Genomic DNA, 6,890 nt, shown 5'->3' on the forward strand with positions numbered 1-6,890 from the left:
CTATTTGCATGATGGCTATTTGTTTAAAGCTAACAAGATTTGCATTCCCGAGTCTTCTCTTCGAAAATTGCTTTTGCAAGAGTCTCATGGAGGAGGTCTTATGGGTCACTTTGGCCGTGATAAGACACTTGCGATGCTCTCCACTCATTACTATTGGCCAAAGATGAAGCGAGATGTGGAACGACTTTGCCGCCGGTGCACCACTTGCTTACAAGCTAAGTCTACCTCCAACCCTTATGGTCTTTACACTCCATTACCTATTCCTTATGCACCATGGACCGATATTAGCATGGATTTTGTTCTAGGATTACCTCGCACTAAGCATGGTCATGATTCTATATTCGTGGTAGTGGATAGATTCTCTAAGATGGCTCATTTCATACCTTGCCATAAGAGCGACGATGCTTCACACATTGCTTCATTGTTTTTCAGGGAAATTGTCCACCTACATGGAGTACCGCAAAGCATTGTGTCGGATCGAGACGTCAAGTTCATGAGTTATCTTTGGAAGTCGCTCATGGCGAAGTTTGGAGTCAAGCTCTTGTTCTCATCATCATCGCACCCGCAAACGGATGGCCAAACGGAAGTGGTCAATCGAAGTCTCTCCACCCTCCTACGCATCCTCGTGAAGAAGAACTTGAAGTCATGGGAGGAGTGTCTTCCTCACGCCGAGTTCACCTACAACCGCGCCAAGCACACGACTACGTCAAGGAGCCCCTTCATGGTCGTCTATGGCTTCGAACCTTACACGGCACTCGACATACTTCCGCTTCCCCTCCACGAGCGCATCAACATGGACTTCGACAAGCGCACCGCCGCCGTCAAGAAACTACATGAAGAGACAAGGGCAACCATACAAGAACATGTTCTTCGTCAAGCCAACCGCCTCAACGCCAAGAAGAAGGAAAGAATATTCGAAGAAGGAGACCTCGTTTGGATCCACCTCCGGAAGGAACGGTTCCCTCATGAGCGCAACTCCAAGCTCAAGCCAAGAGGAGATGGCCCCTTCAAGGTCCTCAAACGCATCAACAACAACGCTTACGTCATCGACATACCAACATCCAAGTACTTGGTGAGCAACACGTTCAACGTCTCGGACTTGTCACCCTATCATGGAGATGAGGAGGTGCAAGAGTCGAGGATGACTCTTTCCCAAGGGGGGGGGGGAGATGATGTAGCCCCGGTCACCGACGTCGCTACACCAAGACCAACAAGTCCCCCAAGTGGACCGATGACACGAGCCCGAGTCAAAGCTCTACATGATGAGGTGAACTCGCTCCTCACCACCCTTGATCTTGGTACCCCTTTGGATGGATTGCTACCTCATACCGACGTGTTATGTGTCATTAGGTACGAGGAGCATCAAGAGCACGAAGAGGAGGACACACCATGGTCAAGAGGAGGAGAGGAGCAGCTGGACGCGAAGATGGACATGGAGCTGGACCGGAAGTCGCCCGAAGAGCACAACGAAGAGAAGTTGGCCGGCCGGTCCAGAACCCGGTCTGACCGGCCTCCTGACCGGGCCACCCGGTCCAGAACCCGGTCTGACCGGCCTCCTGACCGGGCAACCCGGTCCAAACCGGATTTCCCGCTTGTGCCATCCGGGCGCTATCCAGGGGCCCCGGAACCTCGTCCGGTTGCCGCCCGGTCCCAGGCCCGGTCTGGACCGGCCTGCCCGGTCCCAGGCCCGGTCTGACCGGCATCCTGACCGGCCTGCACGACTTAAGTCGCCAAATCGGCCCGAACTTGTTTCACTTGTACCTTTTCGGCCCGTGACGCCTTGTAAGACTATATAAGCACCCCAGACGCCCCTTTACCTCTTTAGACTTGTTTTGAACTCAAACCTACCTTTGAGCTTAGTCTCCCTTGGGTATCATCCCTCTGTAATCAAGGCACCTTGGTTGCTGACTTTGATCTTGTTGAGTGAGATTCTAGTACAAGTTACTCTCTCTCCCTCACCAAGCTCTTCCTCTCCAACCCCAATCTCTCTCCGGGAATTCTGCCACGGCCTCTTCCTCGGAGATTCTATTGGCGTGGTCCATCGAGCCACGGAGGTAAGCATCGGGTGTATCGGGTTGGTGTGCGTGCGTGAGTCTCGGAGTTCCTCGTGTTCATCGTGTTCTTCATGTTCCTCGCGTTCTTCCATCTTCCCCCTTGGTTTCGAAGTCAATCCGCGAGATCGGGCCACACACGGGGTCTCAGACCTCATCAGAGATGGGCGTTCGTGAACGGGCCGCGGGCCTTTGGTCCATCGTTTGGTGGTCTGTGCTGAACCAGCTCGAACAGAAGTGCACATTGTTTGGATGCCTGAAGACAGCGTTCCATCTGTGTTCAGCCACAACACATGTGTTTGGTTGCCTTTGGCACCCTCACAACAGCTTATCCTCATCACATTCAAATATGGTGGCCTTACCATCATATAACGGCACACAAACAGCTCAAACACGATCATAAGCAGAGCAAACACTTATACACAACGAACAGAGTACTTAACAGTTTCTAATCTAGCGTCAGAGTGGTAAGACGCTTGCCTAAACCTGGGGGCAAACTACCCAGGTCCAAAAGCAGCGTTCAACAGCCTCCTAGAGGCCAGCACAACAGTGAGATATGCACAAAATAAATGTTTAAGAGCCTCCTAGAGGCCAGCACAACTACAGGATCAGACATAAACAGAGGCAGCGATGGAGCAGCATCACCTTAATGGCGAGGATCAGCAAAAGGGCCCTCGCGGTGCCTCTTGCAGCCGAAGACGCTGGAGCAGGATATCTCCTTCCTGAAGACGTCGACCTTGAAGCCGTCGTCCCGAGGGGTGAAGATGAGCGTGTCGTCGATGTGGAGCAAAATCCTGGCGCAGAACTCGCTTCAGGACTTGATGAACCTGACGCGCTGCCCTGTCCACTGCAGCTGCAGTTTCCACTCGCAACACTGGCCCAAGTACAACTTCAAGCTGACATTTTAACCCATGGGTACGTCTGCCCATGGGGCACCCGACCCGAATGGGTAGGGTATGGGTCTCGATGTTCGCCCATGGAAACGACTCATGGACAACCCGATTAGTCGTGGGTCGGGCATGGGTATCAGTCTATGCCCAATTTCCCACGAGTTGCCTGACGGGTCACCCGATTAATATTACTAATTAAAACAATTGAATTATTTTGTATGGTACGTGGGCTATGATACACATACATGTACACAGTATACAGCGTAACACACAAAGCTCTTGTATCCAGACACCAAACATGTGCATATTAGTACTACTTGCAGTCGCAAAGCCATGAACGGGAACACACCACTCTTCGTCCTGGCATCCCAACAATGCGTCGATGTGTTCTAAATATTTGGTTGCGTCAAACTCTCCAATTTTTGTACCCGATGGGTTGCCCGACAGGTTTGGGTTGCCCGATGGGTTTGGGCATGGGTCTCATTCCTTACCCATGGGTAGGGTCGTGGGTCACAGGTGTCCCCGATAAGGGTGATGGGCATGGGTCTAGTTTAGGCTGACCCGACCAAACCCGACCCATTGCCAACCTTAAGTACAAGCAGACCTTCACCGGGGGGGGGGCATTGTTCTTGAGCTTGTACTTGGTGATTAGGGGCTGCTCCATGTACGGCGGGATGGCGAGGGCATGGAGGTCGTGTCTCTCCACCTGCATGAAGAACACCGATAGACGCTACCTTGCAGCGTGCCCCAGGTCAGCAAGACAGCCGGCGTGAAGCGTCGACGCTGTAATCTGGTGGTGGGCTTCCATGAACGCTACGTTGGGATCACGCAGCTGCACACGGACAGCAAATTCGATAGCGTCTAGTATGGGCCCTTCCGAGAACAGTTCCAGGAAATGCCAGTTATGAAGAAGCACAAGTAAGCAATGTCAATGTAAGGGTATATTGTCCCTATGTGTGGTTTTGGTAATTAGTGACAACCGCTATGGACTAATGTTTTCATTGAGTTTATATGAAGGAATATTCCATAGGTACTACTTGTATTCTGTAACATCCCAAGTTTTCAATAAAAGGAACAAGAGAGAAATTCAAGAATCCAAAAATCAGAGCCAACAAAAACTTTTTCTCATCATATAGGACTATGCATATAGCTCACCTTATTTATTATTTGAGTGTGCTTTTGCCATGATGCTTGCTTATATGTTTACTCTCACTCTAAAACCCTAACAATGATCACTTGATCATCCATAATCAAATAAAAATAAAATAGAAAAGAAATTATAAAAATCAATTTTACACACACATATGGCCTAGGCCATTTTTACAAATCTTTAATCTAGACCATTTTGGTTTGCACCATTAGTTGTAAATGGATACTAAACACTTATTAACACTTTTGGAAACAATCAAACTCAATTCAAATCAAATTTGAATCAAATTTGTGATCACATGTGATTATGGTCATGTGAGACATTTTCAGTATGATACCCACTTTGAGCCCCTGGTTTTCAACTTTTTCTTTCTACACTTGGCCAACTCTTTGCACCTCTTCCAAGATCTCATCAAGGACAACAACTTTTCTCAAGACACTCACCTCAACCTCTGCCTCAATTTCAAATTACAAGCAAGCCAAGATGAGACATTGAAACAAAACTAAGATCATATGCATTTTGAGATTTTGCAAACCAATTCCAAATTGAACCAAACCAACACCATTCTACTCTATTTAATATATGATTACAACCCACCAAAAAGAATTGCAAATTTCAAAAATAATTTTCTTTCGGGCATTACCTCAAACACCTTGAGGGCATGGATATAATTTTTGCCCATACTGAAATTTGGAGAAAACCAAGTCCAACCTGAGCCACCACAGCAATCCCTGGACCCTCCTCTCACTTCACCACCTCAGTTCACCCACTTGCACTGAACCTTGTGTGATCAAATCATCAAAACCATGCCATGCCGTGGCATGGCATGCCACCATCGCCTCTGGCCATCTCTGGACTGCACCACCTTGTCAATTCCCTCCCTCTCACTCACCTGATGCTGCCCAGCCAGTGACTCGACGACGCCATGCACCGGAGACGCCAGAACACGAGCGCCCAGTGGCGCCCAGAACTTGCCCATGTCGCGCCAGAGCGCGCATGGCATCCACACTGGACGCGCTAGAGCGTGCTGACGCCCGCGTCCTCGCACCACCTCGACCCCTCCTCTCAGCGCCAGTCGACGCACGACGGATCCCTGGATCGCCTAGACATGCTCACTGGCCCGCGGGAACGCCAGGCTCGACGACCACGACCCAGTTCAACCGCCGCGGCATGGACACTTCCCATCAAGCTCCCTCTCTCCACTGAGCCTCTGTCGCGCCACGATCAAGCGATTCGTCATCTCCAGAGCAGCAGCAACCCGAAGCGCCCATCACTTGCCCCTTCGCAACGTTGGAACGGCGACGACGACGGTGACCCCCGCTCCGCCCTACGGCCACCTCCCGCTCCTATAAAAGGAGAGCTCCTCCCACAGAATTGAGCACGCCACTCTCTTCCTCTCCTCCCCACAGCTCTCCTCGCCACTTCAATTGGATCGATTAGCCACTCCTCCGCTCGAATTGCAAGCTCGCCGCCGACGCCAGTACACGGAGCCCGCCGGAGAAGGAGACCACCTCAGGCGACGCAACTGCTTCCAGGCGCCTCCCCATCGACGACAACGTTGCGGCGCACCCCTCCGACGACCGCCGGAACTCCGACGAGCTCGCCGACCCCCTACCACCGTCGCCAGTAAGTCTGCCTCTCGCCATCGACGACGACGCACCACAGCCGTCGATCTTCGTTCTAATCGCACGGCCATCCTTGCTCATACCGTTTCGCTGTTTAAACCCCACAGACAGGTGGCCCCCACCATGTCAGCTGGCCCGCTGCGAAGCTGGGCCGGCCCATTTCCTTCCCGCACTGCCTAGCCCATTAATTCTCCCGCCAGCCCACGTTTCAAATTCAAATATGAAAAATAGGGAAGTAACCCAATCTGATGTCAACTTTGAAATTGAATAGGGACAAATCTACTAGGCCAGATTTTACAAATTTTATATATTTGAAAACCTTACGAAATTATCTACACAATGCCACTAGATTGAACCCTAGATCTATTGTAGAATTAAAGTGAGAAAATAAACAAGGCAGGGACTTTTCTGCCTTAGAATAATTATTAAAAATCAACCATGAATGCTTTTCAGTTAATTTGAACTCCTAAAATTCACATTTCACTTATACTAATTTTTTCTACAAAAATATGCCATACTTACTTTGAATGATCATGACCTAGTTGAATTAAATGACTTTATGGCTATTTCTAGTCAAAGATATTGTCCAAAACTATTAAGAAATTATATGGGAGTGTTTCTCTCATTTAAACCTTGTCATCACCAATTCAAAATGAGGTAGAGACCCTGGTCATTTAGATCTCATATGAATTGTTGGTGATATTAAATCTTTACCATGCTAGAATTAAATGGTATGAGGTGCTCACCTCATTTAACTCATTTTCTTAAATGATAAGTGTGAAGAGGTTGACTTTGGTCAACCTAGGTCACATATTACTCATGAGAGAAATTAAATCTTAATAAGATAATGAGAGGAAATTATTTCTCTAAGTAATTAAAAGTAACATCTAAATTAGTATGAGAGGAAATTATTTTTCTTAAATAATAAGAAGAACACATCCACCAACTTAATAATAATGGGTGATGCTAGATTTAGTTGTGTGCATCATGAGTGTGCCTAGTTTAGTAAGTTAGTTTGGTATGATGATTGTGTACCCCGTATTCGTATTTTAGACGCTAGTACCGAGGAGTATCAAGAGGAGGAGGAGGTCTACTTCCAAGGAGAAGAAGACCACTTTGACCAATTCCCCAACCAAGGCAAGATAATACTCTTGCAAAGTGCAAAGCTCACCAT

This window comes from Lolium perenne, chromosome 3 (genome assembly GCF_019359855.2).
Source record: "Lolium perenne isolate Kyuss_39 chromosome 3, Kyuss_2.0, whole genome shotgun sequence".
NCBI classification, from domain to species: Eukaryota; Viridiplantae; Streptophyta; class Magnoliopsida; order Poales; family Poaceae; genus Lolium; species Lolium perenne.